This window comes from Clavelina lepadiformis, chromosome 9 (genome assembly GCF_947623445.1).
Source record: "Clavelina lepadiformis chromosome 9, kaClaLepa1.1, whole genome shotgun sequence".
NCBI classification, from domain to species: domain Eukaryota; kingdom Metazoa; phylum Chordata; class Ascidiacea; order Aplousobranchia; family Clavelinidae; genus Clavelina; species Clavelina lepadiformis.
In genome coordinates, this window is record NC_135248.1 from 1,691,325 (window position 1) to 1,704,782 (window position 13,458).

The following is a 13,458-nucleotide window of genomic DNA, read 5'->3' on the forward strand; positions in this document are numbered from 1 at the left end:
ACTAGCTGGGTAACGAACCCGCTACCTGCATGCTAACAGGCAAATTTTATCCAAAAGAGCTATACACAGGAATTTATTTTGGTTAGAATTTCAAATATATATTATTCGAAAACACTCAAAAAATAAAAAAGAACTGTACCCACTGCATCGAACCCTCGTCTCTGCCCATTCTTGCAGGACCTTCGGTTCTACATCCTGTTACTTGGTTTTTCACCTTCCTGTATTGCATTCTTTTCTACCATAGCTGGGGATCGAACCTGGAACCTCTAGCACCGAGTGCAGTGTCCAAGCACACGAGCTATCAAGTTGCACACGTATATGATGTTGTGTAACAAATATAACTAACGATGATGAATCAGTTGTTAAATTTTGAAAAGGGAAAGACACAGGTCATATGGCTCCACAGAGACCTGAACTCGGTAACTTTTGCTCCGATTTCTGTGATAAACGTCGCAAGCTACAACGCGTCTGGCCTAATCTACATTTGTTAGCACACATACCATCATCACATCAGTTAAAAAAAATTAATTGAAGTTTTTGACGAATCAAAGCCAGAACCTTTGCACCGATATCAATGATGGAAGACGACACCATTTCTGTGAAGTATGCCTTGCTCCTGCTCTACGTTTAACCCTTTGTTCGTCAGAATAACATTCATTTCAACTCACGGTCGATTCAACTCTGGAACTCAACCAACGTAAGATGAAACCAAAGATAATTGAGTCCAAGGTTTCAATCCACACATGTTGGTTGGGTCATCCTGAGTTTAATTGTTCTAGATCTTCTAGTATCTTCCTCGACTGTACAGGAAATCGAATTCACCTGAAACCGTTCATCAATATCATAGAAAATGATAAGTGACTCCGACGTGATTTGAACACGAAATCTTCTCATCTGGAGTCGGACGCGCTACTGCTTAGCCACGGAGTCATAATGTTGACAAAACATTGTACCAAGATAAATGATGTAAGGGTATACATGTAATCATTACACACATTATGGCGTGATGTCAGAAAGCTAAGTTTATACGATCATGTTAAATACATATTTTTACTTTGGTGACTCAGTTCCAGTTTCGAAGGTTATTATCAGTCGGAATTACGTTACACTTGTGACCGTGGACCAGACTGCTTATGTTTTATTCACGCATGAGTGTCTTAAGAGCTTAAGGCCGGGAATCGAACCTGGAACCTCCAGCACCGAGTGCAGTGTCGAGTCACATGAGCTACGAATTGATTCATGTAAACGATGTGATGTAACAAATGTGACCAATGTACATGCATCAGTTCGAAGAAAAAGGACACAACCATTCCACTGCAGGGGGATCTGAACCCAGAATCCTTCGCACCGAATCCTGCGATTCCTATCACGAGCTACAAATCGTCTAACGAGCGTCCTTAATCAACACTGATATATTCACCAGGTGACAAAATTGAAAATAAATTAAGTTCAAGACTTTAAAAAATCGATTCCAGAACATTTGCACTGATGTAAACAACGACTTGTAGGTTGAGTTGTCCAGGAACCGTTCGTCAGTCCAAAAAACTGAGATTAAATATCAAGTGCCCGCTTAAGATTTGAACACGCCACTTTCTGATTTGTAGTCAGTCGCGCTACCGTTGCGCCATAGAGTCGTCATTTTTAAAAGGTAGTACCAGCATACTCGACCACAACGTATGTCTTGATGCAAGAAGGCAGAATTTGTACGACCCTGCTATAGATTCATTCTTTTTGTTTTGCCTTATTGCAAACATGTGTGTTTCGGAATAGACGATCCAAAAAATTCTCCCTACTGCACCAGCCCATAACCCAATTGAACCCGTCCTAGCAGGAGCATCAGTTCCAAAAACGTAGGTGACTTGGGGCAGTTGACCAGAATTCTCCTCCCTGCATTGCGTTTTATTCACCCATGAGCTGACCGTCTGTAATCTATAATCTATATCATTGGATCAGGGGGGGGGGTATTGGTTTTTGTACATCACATTGTGTCTATTACATTTTAATGGTGCATTCATGGTAAAATGAGCCCACAGCTACATTCTTGAAGAATAAAAAAACGCTTACAAGCAATTAGACACTACTGGCATATGCGACCCCTTGATGGGTAGCCTACACGTTAATGATATTAAAACTTTCAAAGGAATTATTCTAGTTATTAAAAGGAAAAATGACTGTCAAGGAATCGAACTCGTGACCTATTGAACGACGAGGAGGTGTTAAAGGCCTGAGCTACCATCCGGCTTCTGTCAATGCCGTTAATTTCAGTAGATTGTACAGATGTAAATGGACAAAAGCATACCCAGTGTGGAAGGGAATCCAACGCGAAACCTACTATTCGAAATCCCATTCGGAAAGATTGTGCTTGCACTACATTTTAGGGTTGTTGGAATTTGCTTTGACACGGTTGTTTTTTGTTTATATATGTTATTTGACTTATTCTAAGAAACCGATTCTTGAAACACATGTGTCAAGGTTTTATTCTTCACAATAAATTTCTCACTTTTTAAGCAGCCAAGTTGGAAACTTTACTGATTTTAGAGCGAAATACACAAGTCATAACATTATCAATTAATATAACCCACACACAAAACATACAAAATGTACACAGTAAATGTCAAACTGAATACAATGAAACAGAAATAAGCGCAATAGATGCATAATAAATATGATGACAACAGAAAACAGTATGACAAACTTAATTGTAACTTATTAATAAGCCGTGCCATTTATAAAGACGCGGGTTCCAATGTTTTATTAATAAAGCTTCCACCACTAAGCTGTTATACTCCCAAATTGCTAAATATTGTTTATATATTTTCGATAGACATGTTTTTCAATCCCACCATTACTCAAAAAGTGACGCGCAATGTCACTGATGAAAGCTCGTTATCAGCCAATCATGGGCGGTTACTACAAATTTATTATTTATTTTTTAGGTTTAAAACGTGCACGAATAATGGTATTATTTTGCGGACGATAGCGGGCAAGTTAAGTTGACAAGATGTTTGTTTCAGCAAAAATGCCAAATCACAAGTCATAGTTTCATCAGCATATACCAGCAAATAATCATGGTCGAAAATCGAACGATTCGCTACGAACTTTGTTGCCACCGCAACAAATCGATTTGTTATTTTATATTGTTACACAATTCTATATTAGAATTTTGCTACATTATATTTTATTATATTAAACCAATGATACTGTTTGCGGCCACAAGTTCTGAAACACTTAAACCGTACGATACAGGATTTTATCATATTACATTTTTATCACAGGAAAGATTTACAATCTGTTTCTAATCAGCAATTGGTTACGATTGCGGTTTTTAGCACGTGACAAGTGTTACTTTGTTATGTATCATGTTGTTTGTTTCATTTATATTGCATTAACATTGTGTAGCCTATTTCATATATTTTATTAAAAGAATTAGGTTACCATGAGGCTTTGTAATAATAATGTTAATAACTGATTGATTTAATTCCAACCAATTATTTATATTGTTTTGTGCGGAAATTTTTGGAAATGACCTATTTCCAGTCACCAATCAGCCGTGTGACGAATTCGATTGCGATTTGTTGACGATTTCAATTTTATTATGTATCATGCAGCTGTATGGTTCATTATTTCTAGAATTTTGTATGGAACATCTGTTTTTTGTATATTTTGTGTATTTTATTTTAAGAATTGATCTGTGATCTTTTAACCGCTGTTAACGAGGGTAGTCCACAAGATAGCCAAAACCTGTAACCGTTAAGAGCCGCGGACCATCAGTCAGAAATTAAGACCATTTAGAATGGAACATGCAAGAATTTGTGACGTAATATGCAGTGTGACGCGCAATGCAGTGACATGATGTGAAAACTAAAAACACAGCAACGGTATAAACATTGCATAGATAATATTGAACACTTTTATAGAAAGTCATGTTGTCGTCGTTCCATCAGAGAAGCTTGAGCGTACGTCTTAGGCACAGGATCAAAACACGACTTCTTTTGGCTGAAAAAAAAATAGAACAAAATCTTGATTAAAAGTACAAAGCCATAGAATTAAAGCTGATGTAGGCCTGCTATAACGCCAACGTTAAAAATTTGCAAAAAAATCTAAACGGTTAATGCTGGTAAAAGCTTAAAATTGACTGCGTTTGGTGATGTTATCAAGAAGTCGACTGCTCTTAGTTTTTAAAGCCGTTCCACCGCGTCAAGGTGGCAGTCGTCGGAACGGTTCTTTGGGAACGGAAAGAATCCCCCACTTCGCTACCGATGGGTGTAGAGAAGCGGGATAAAGACCGTTGTTACAAGCCAAATGCCGAATTCTACTTTTGTATATATTATATATTTTATACTGTTTTAGTATAAGATTTGGTACGTTACGATGCGACATCCTTCTCTTAAAGCCAGGGGGAATCCGCCCAACCGTAGATCGTTGTTTCATTTCATATAATTACCTGTAACCTGTAAATAACCGTCGCAAACGCGCAAAATGAAACAACGAGGTTGGGCAGACAAGCATTTGGGGACCCAAGAAGAAATCTTTTAAATCTTTTTCTATAGAGGAAAAGGCAAAAACAAAACAACAACTCATGACCCTACCTCATCTATGAAATGTTGGAGGGACCTAGCCGGTATCGCGCGGTGTGGTGTGTTGTGAGAATTTTATACAAGGCAATAAGAGAAGGCATATGGTCGCGTTAGATGTTGTGGCCTATTGTTGTTGTTTCAATTATATTTGACTAAAAATTTAGTCAACCAGACCGAAGTGCGGTCAACCTAGGATTGTTTTACTAGGATATTTTACCTAGGATACTTTGTAATACTTTACTTGAAAACCTCAAAAAAAATAGTTGAAACCAACATCGGTAACTCAAACCGGCCATACAGTATGTGAATCATCTTTAAGATTGTGTTTGTTTTAGGTTGTGTTGCGCGCTAAGGCAACAATCCAACCGCTGCATTAGGTTGGAGTGCCAGAATAAAGGAAAGTATAGAGTCTTATGCCTAAGATAAAATACAGTATATATAAAAAATAGAAATATAACAGCACTGGAGTCGATGGACACAATGGGAATAACTAAATAGAATTGTGTGGTTCCGAAAACAAAAACCCTAAAAGTTTATTCGCAAGATTGAAATAAAAAAGTGCTGGATAACCTAAGCGAGCTACACCCTAGGAGCACTATTTTATCTGAGGACCCACAACAAACTCCATAAGCGTCGAATTGTTTGTGTCTGCGGCTTAATGCCCCGTCGGACCTACTTGTTATATTGAGTGCCGCCATCTAGGGGAGGCGTGAAATGTCGGAGGTCCCTACCCTATTCTACACGGCACTTTGTCCCCCTAGGATTGGGTTATGAGAATGCAGGCTAGTATAGGGGCGCGAGGGCAAAATGTTCTTAATTTGGACCGGGGACACTGGATCGCTTTGGGCTTGGCGAACCCAGTGCTGCATCGGGTCCTGCACCCTCCCGACGATAAAACAGTCAACATACAACAATATAAGACAGAAGAACTCAATGATTCAGACTATGAGAGAATAAGACAAGCGATAAAACGATACAAAACAACAATCCCATCAATTTTAAGAGATAGAGAAAGTCATTATGCCATCGACTCCAGCACCTCCACTATCTTATTGTAGGCCTATATAAGGTAATCCAGGTAAATTTGTTACTGGTTTTAGACAGTTTTATTGAAACAAAACAAAACAGTTTTATTGAAAAAATGTTTAAAATTATGTTTGCATTTATGGTAAAATGTAAATGTAACAGGTATCAAAATAAGCAATAGTTAATCTTCTCCATATTATTATTGCTATTATGTTAACACCCACAATTATTAACAAAATTATTGTAACAAAAATAATATCATTGTAAACTGTGCAACATATAAAGGGCCTAAGCAAACAAGATATTTGAAAATTTACCTCGGATCTTCCAAACTTTACTACTTCAGGTACATTTGGGATATACCCTAACTGAAAAAAAATTACCATCGCATTTGCATTGACGCCCTCTACCGACGACAAAAATATTAGAAAAAGAGAAGGAAGGAAGGAAGTAGAAACACACAAAAATACAAAAATACGAAATGTCCCTGTCTTTCATAGAAGTGAATTTAATAAATTCTTATAAAAGTTATATTAGTCTGATAACATAATGTCCCTTTTTGCTGCACTACATGGTTTAACATTTCTAAACCAGGTGCGCAATGTGCGATGGTAATGCCGCCTGAACCGTAACCTACGATGCACTGGCGCGCCGGCAACTTGTCGTCGGAAGCTTCCTCTCTCTTCCGTGTTTGTCTCATCGCTACTTCTTCTCATCGTCCCTCGTTGGTTACCAGCGCGCTCCTAACGTTATAATGCTCTGCCACTAAATATTGCTTTGGTTGGTTGGTTGATTGGTGGTTGGACTTCCATGAGACCTTAAAAGTAACAGAAAGGTCAACCCATGCTTACACAGCCAAACCATCACCCATGATTAATAGCTTGACACCAGCAATTCATTAGTTTATTTCAGGAAACTAGTTGCTCAAACGAGACCTACCGATGGCGAGCTATAGCTGGGTCGAGGCCGCACCGCCAGCTTCTTGATATTGAACAAACGCTATCGAAGTTATTGAAGTGGAATTGAATGTTGAAAGAGTCTGAAACAATATTGTTATTATTAGTTGACGATCGAGTACACTTGCTAAAACTTTGAAGTAGCTTTTAATCGTAGATATGTGTCTAATAATTTCATTACTGTTTTGAAGTCTTGTACGTCTTGTATATGTATGTCTTGAAGCTTGTGTAAGATGTCACAATGTTTGGGAATGGTGAAACGTGAAAATGACCTGCCAGAAATTAAAACCAGGAATGAAAATAAACAAATATCAACACGATTCTCGGGAAAATCGATATTTAACATGGTGAGAATTAAATACGGGCCCAAGGAAGACATTACATTTCCACTTACTATTGGCGTAACCACTATTAGTTACTGGTTGCACGAAAGTAGATGAAAGTGACTAGAAGACTTGGAGGCGATGGGGAGGACACAATCATTATCAAACTTGGGCTCCAATGACATCATAATTGTATTGTTGGCAATTATTAAGGCCCTGGAACTTTTATGAAATATAAAAATTCCCAAGTCACCACTTGCGTCATCTCAAAAAGGGAAACTTCTGGCAACGTGACCGTAATGTTAAATAAAGCTTAAAATACACCCCCAACACAATTTTACTGAACTGAACAAAACCAAAGCAGATTTCTAAGTTTCTATGCTGCCTACGTATACTGTAGTTCTGGTACAAATCTTGACATGTTCAGTTCACAGCAAGAAATGTTCAGATTTGAAGATTTCAGATCAGCTTTGAGGGTACAAATTCTCCTGAAACACCAGATGCCAGATATCTCGAGCTCAACTTTTAAACAGAATCCAGAGAAACTGAACATATTTAAACTGAAGGTCACTGCATGGCCAGGACAAAATAAATCAATGAACGCCAACAAAAAAAACTCTATAAAAAATCCAAAAAAATCACCAATTTACAGGCTCCAAAAGTACTCTTTAACACAAACTGTACAAACGCCAAAGCGCAGAAACGCAACAACGAGACCAAAACGCTAATGCGCGCGCAGAGAGCAGTTGCAACAAAGCAGGAACAAAGGTTAACAACAAGAACATAGAAGTGTGCAACAAAGGTCAAACAAATACCAAACTCAACAACAAGCGCGAGCTGTGTTTCAGCATCAAACAAAATACAACTTCCAGTCCTAACCAAAAATTTATCGTTATTAAACAAGTCAGACAAATCGGCCAACAAATATGGGCCTTAAGCCAAGCAGTGACGTTTCAAATCAGCATAGACAAGTTGTTACTTCAAACCAGTCACACCAAACTGAACTCCGCTTTATTGTAAATCCATTGTATTGCATCTATTGTATTGTAAATTCTAAAGTACTCTTAACCACCAACCAACCACCTCAACTACACGAGGTAAAAGAATGAAATTGTGGAACGAACACGCGCAGTCAAGATTCGAGAAATCTCGCGCAAATTCCTCAGCTGATTAAATAAACGCACGAAACTTGCTCCAAGGTTGACTCGAAGCAAAAAGGTGCCAGATTCTTGCTAGAAAACTTGCGACAAGCTCTCCTATTGCTTAACAATGCCACAGCCCTACACAATAATATAGTACTTTAGCGAATAACAACCCAAAGGTTCCCGGTTCAAACCCCGGACCTTGCAAGTCCATTTCGGCGTATAAACTTGAAGTCCAAGTGTTTTTATAAGTTTTTTAAAAGAAAACAACATTTGTTTGTTATATATCTTTTTAACTTCATTCGCTCACACCGTTGCATAGCTCGAGCACTGCGGAAAGTCCATTGGTGCAATGGGTCTCCGGTTCGAATCCCCTATCTGTTACTTTTACTTTTTCAAGAACCTCAATCTGATGCTCCTTTAAATCCGTAAAGTTATCGTTGTTTGATGTTGCCGCTTCGTAGCTCGCGTCCTTCGACACTGCACTCGGTGCTAGAGGTTCCAGGTTCGATCCCCGGCCATAAGCCATTCTAGCCCAATTCACGGCCATAAGCCGCTTAAACTTAATCCACAGCGATAAGCCGCTTTAACTTAATCCAAGGCCCTAAGCCACCTTCAACCAACCCAACCCAATTCAAGGCCATAAGCCACTCTAAAACAATCCATGGCCTTAAGCCGCTCTTTGTCCTATCCCTCGGCCATGGCCACGCTAAACCCTTTAAACCCTTTAAACCCTACCCCTACCCCAACCCCACCCCTCCCTTCCTAATCCCTTCCCAAACCCCGACCCCATCTGTAAGTTAACGGCCTTAAGCCACCTAACAACGTCTGGAAATCAGGCGCCGGCCGGGGACGCGGGTCAAGTGGCAACATCAGTGGAATATGTTTTTTATTTGGTCAATGATTTTGAATGATATATATTTAAAATTTGCAGCAAAATAAAAAGGTTAGTTTAGCTCGGTTGTAAAATCTTTGCCCTCCAGCATGAAGTTTGCGGGTTCGATTACCGGCCGTGCAGCAGATGCAAAGAAAAACGATCACCACAAACACACATATTTAAAATTTTTAACGATCTTAATAAAGTTATATGTTAAAAATTTCGAACTATATCACCAGGACCAATACACAGGAGCGATCGTCGTCGATAACTAAAACCTGCGCTTGTACGGAGACGCCACTGAACAATTGACTGGAGCAAGGATCTCTTCGTCAGAAAGAGCTTTCTTTTGAAGCTTTCAGCACATAAACAAATCACTTGTTTTAAATGTTGTTTATGGTGATCTTCGAGTTGTTGAGCGCACGCTGAAAGATACAGGAAATGTTAATCAATATGTAACCAAGTGCGTAAACAAGCTGAAATTACGCTAATTGACTCGAACAATAAAAAAAAGAAAACGCATGTGAAATTCCAAAGTAAATACTATTGTTGAAGTAAACAACTTTCAAATATCCAAGCTGAAGATAGTTAGGTGCTTAACGCATAGCAAGTTTGAATGACAATTAAACAGATACGTGTTCTTAAAGCTACATAGTCTTAAACTCTGCCTATCCAACTACATTAAAATATTTGCTAGCACCATTTTCACAGCAATTGAAAGGTTTCGCTTCATCAAATACCGGACAAGAGACGGCGTATAACGAGCAGAAAAAAAACATGATCCACATCAAAATGTCGAAGTTTAAAAAAGACACGATTCCGCTGGCGCTCAAAAGTCCTGCATACAAACATAAGGTTGGAACAGCTGCACAGCCAACCGCATAGCTTTACGTCAAGGTTATGGAACGTCACCTGCAATAAAATCGCCATCGCGAAAACGCTTCCATATTTCGAGTTGTACTTTGTTTCAACCGAGTATGACAAAGCTGCATAGGTACTGCCAGCAACCATACCACTTCCATGGCCTATTGCACACATCAAGACAGCCGTGGCGATAAAGCTGAATAACAAAACTGGAAATAGGCCTTTAAGCATTAAACGCAATTACTTTTATGTTGTCATACCTGGTGGCGATTCGAAGGAATTAAAGCGAGCTGGCCAACTTGAGAATGAGCTGTACAAGGACCCTAACACAAGACCAGTTATCATAAGGCCTTGTAGTGCAGCCAGAGTGAAGCTGTCGTTAAACAGTATCTCATTCAAAATGTTCAGTGGGTTTTATCATTACAGGGAACAAACAACCATCGAACTCATCTTTTTTACTCTTTGAACCTTCGAACAGTTGCTGATAAGCTGGAAGAATCCGAGCAAAGCTATCACTCCGGCGTAACTGAAAAACGTCGCCCGTCTATTTTGAAAAACGTCCGACAACTTCTGACAACTGTCCCAAATACAATTAAAAAGTGTATTGTCATTCGTTATAACTATATGGTTACGCAGTCTGCAAATTAAAATTGGCGACATTATTATCGTCGTATACTTTTTAATGTTTTTTTCCAATTAACCAATTAAAATACTTATCTAATATTTTTAGAATATATGTACCCATTGTGCCAAGTGCTGCCACACTCAAAGTCATTCAAATCGTCTTCGCCATTTCCTTTTTGTCAGTGAAGGTCCTAGTCAACATGGTCATCCCCCCTCCCACCATAACACATGAAGATCCGATTCCTTAAATAGCAGCCAGTACAACAAAAACGGAAAGAGACCGGCTAAGGGCGTAACCTAAAAGATAAGAGTGTTTAGTTTAATGAAAGTAAAGTTAACAAGATCTTTTTGCGGCTGTTTTTTGTAAGAAAAGCAAAATGCGATAACAAAATTCTTTAACAGACAAATTTATGATTCAAGCTTCAAGTAAAGTAAATTTTTACTTGACCTGAACAAATTGAGCTTATACCAAGAAGCAGGATGGGTCGATACGAATAGGTCAACCACAGTGCAACAAAACCAACTTATTGCCGCTACAAAAACAATCAGTGTCCCAGCAAACATGGGAACACCGTTTCCGATTCTGTCAACTAATGGACCAACCAAAAAGCTGCCAAACATTCGGAGTGTCGGTATGGCTGCGAATATGGCGATAATATTCAACTTCTGTGTCGTAAGGAAAGTCTTCTTCGCTTCCTCAAACATTTGTAAAGTGTTTGCTTGGGAAGTGACGTTCAACCTTAGAGTTGTAGCCTGCGGTACAGGGTTTGTCGACAAATGGATTTTCCAGAGATAGTTGGGAACAAGACGATTATGGGACCGACTAAAATGCTGGTTTGAAAAAGGAAATGGCGATGATTATGACACTGTGTGTTGCAAGAAAGGTCTTCTTCGCGTCTAAGTCTTTTGAAGTATTTGCTTGCGAAGTGGTGTTCAAGCTTAGAGTTGTCGCCTGCTCTAGGCCTATAGAGCTTGTGGACAAATGGAAATTCCAGAGATAGTTTGGAGCAAGCTGAACTGTAAGATAGGAAATTGGGCCTTTACAGCCAACACACTAATCAATGTAGACTGTAGTTGTAAATTTTTGAATCACAATAATTGTTAATAAGCAGATATTTTCTGATACAATGACTCGAAAAGAAACAAATAATTTTCATTTCTGATTTCGTGCTATACATATATATGGTAGGTCCGGCTTAATTCAATTAAAACGGTAAAAAATTACCCATAAAAATTAAGATTAATATTCTTTCGGATACTTTCCAAGAAGCTAAACTTGAACCGAAAATTTGCGAAAGACAGATGTTTTATTTTAGCAATATTTGACATATGATGCACCACAGTCATGCTTTTAGAAAATAAAACTAATGAAAAACATCTCGCTTCAAAAATGCACTTTGCAAGCGGTTTATAAAAAGTCTTAATGCTGTTTGTAACATTGTTAAATCATAACACTTAGGCATTGCAACAGCGAGTATTGAACACGGGCTGTATGTCTGCGAGTTCTTACAGAGCTTGAACCACTCCGCTTCACCGCCGACATTTTAATGGTCGAAACTCACTGACAGTCTGGTTCTGAAATTAGCACTCACTTAACATCGATTGAAGACTGGAATCAATGAAGAACAACCAGAGCACCAGAAACATAGCTGAGTATCTGCTGCTTCTGATTTGTTCCAAGACATACATTTTGTCACTTCACCTTGCGTCAATGCTACAGTGTCTTAGCTTAATGGTTCTGAAAGTTAAAATATAACCGGTTTAGTTTTATGTTACAGTGAACAAATTGAAAAAAGTTAACTTTGTTATTTTTGTGCTTATTTTGTATTTTATGTTTACTTTTATGATTTGATAAAAACTAACAAACTTTTTGTTTAAACCTGAAACTAAATTGTCCGCGTCATAATTACATTTCGTTTTACAAAAACGAATTTTTCGTCTGTTTCCTCGTAATCATCAGCTTTTTAATAGAGATTTCTCAACTCGTAACTAGACTATGCGAGATAAGCGACAACTACACAATATTTGCGAAGCGAGAACGGCAGTAACCCACAGGTAGTAATTAACTGGACGCACAAACGAGCACTCCGCTGAGTGCCCTTCCAGTTTCCTTCTTAGCCAAGATAAAACCATGTTGGAATAAAGTGTTTGTGTTTCCATATGACTGGTTGCCTGAAAATAGATTTTTACTCGCCACACGCACAAAAACAAGCGTTCTTCTTCATTTTAAAGTATAGAGTAATTCCGGATGAAATGCGCATGTTTCCGTTGACCTTCCAGTGATAATTTCATTCTTAATCAAAGCAAACACAGCTGGGGCTTTGAAACACTAAAGTACCAAACTTTTATTGACGCGTCTTACTATGTTGAATTTGCATTGAACAACATAAAAGTTACATATTTCTTAAGTGATTGTGGTTGAAGACTTCCAATCGAAATATGGAAAACTTCCTTCCAGTTAATGGCTGCTTTTATTTTCCAAGTTTTTGCAGCCATCGTCGGACCGTCTTTAACACTCGGCATTGGATGTGGAATCATCGAAGCCAATGTCTTTCCAGTTTTAGCAATTCTAGTTGATACTCGACATAAGTCTGATTATGGCAGCGTTTACGAAATAGCCGATATCTCGATATGCTTGGGATTTATCATAGGTATGGCAGCCAAATTGTCTAACGTTATATATTATTCTTAAAACCATTGCAATTATTCTTTCATCATAGTAATTATAAAAGTATCATTTCAACAGTCAACAGCTGTTAACGTTTCATTTACAGGTCCACTACTGACTGGTTCTCTCCTTCAACTGATCAGCTTTTCCTGGGTTTTGTGGATGCTGACCATCGTGTTGTGTCTTTTCGCTCCTTGTCATGTGTTCTTCAAAAACGCTTCTCAACGCAAATGCGACGAAACAGAAGTATAAGTTACAGTTTTCGGAATAGCATCAAGTGTATTTGATTTCATAGACTTTAAATCATATTTATTTGCAGGGATTTTGGATGGCTTCATGAATACAAAAACTGTTGAAAATTGAAAGCTATTTTCATGCCAATGGTTTCCGTCAAATGTTCT

General features: G+C 38.4%; 2 long non-coding RNA genes across 2 annotated transcripts; both read right to left on the minus strand.

The window, feature by feature from the left end:
- Positions 1-6,162: 6,162 nt before the first annotated feature.
- On the minus strand, positions 6,163-7,393 carry LOC143471132 (uncharacterized). Its single transcript, XR_013119490.1, has 3 exons — positions 6,741-7,393; positions 6,543-6,642; positions 6,163-6,420 (listed from the first exon to the last, which is right to left on the minus strand). It is a non-coding gene; the product is annotated as an uncharacterized LOC143471132 (long non-coding RNA).
- A 1,617-nt stretch (positions 7,394-9,010) lies between these two features.
- Positions 9,011-10,167, minus strand: LOC143471151 (uncharacterized). The gene is made up of 4 exons (XR_013119495.1): positions 10,026-10,167; positions 9,814-9,961; positions 9,602-9,739; positions 9,011-9,326 (listed from the first exon to the last, which is right to left on the minus strand). It is a non-coding gene; the product is annotated as an uncharacterized LOC143471151 (long non-coding RNA).
- Between the last annotated feature and the right edge of the window lie 3,291 nt (positions 10,168-13,458).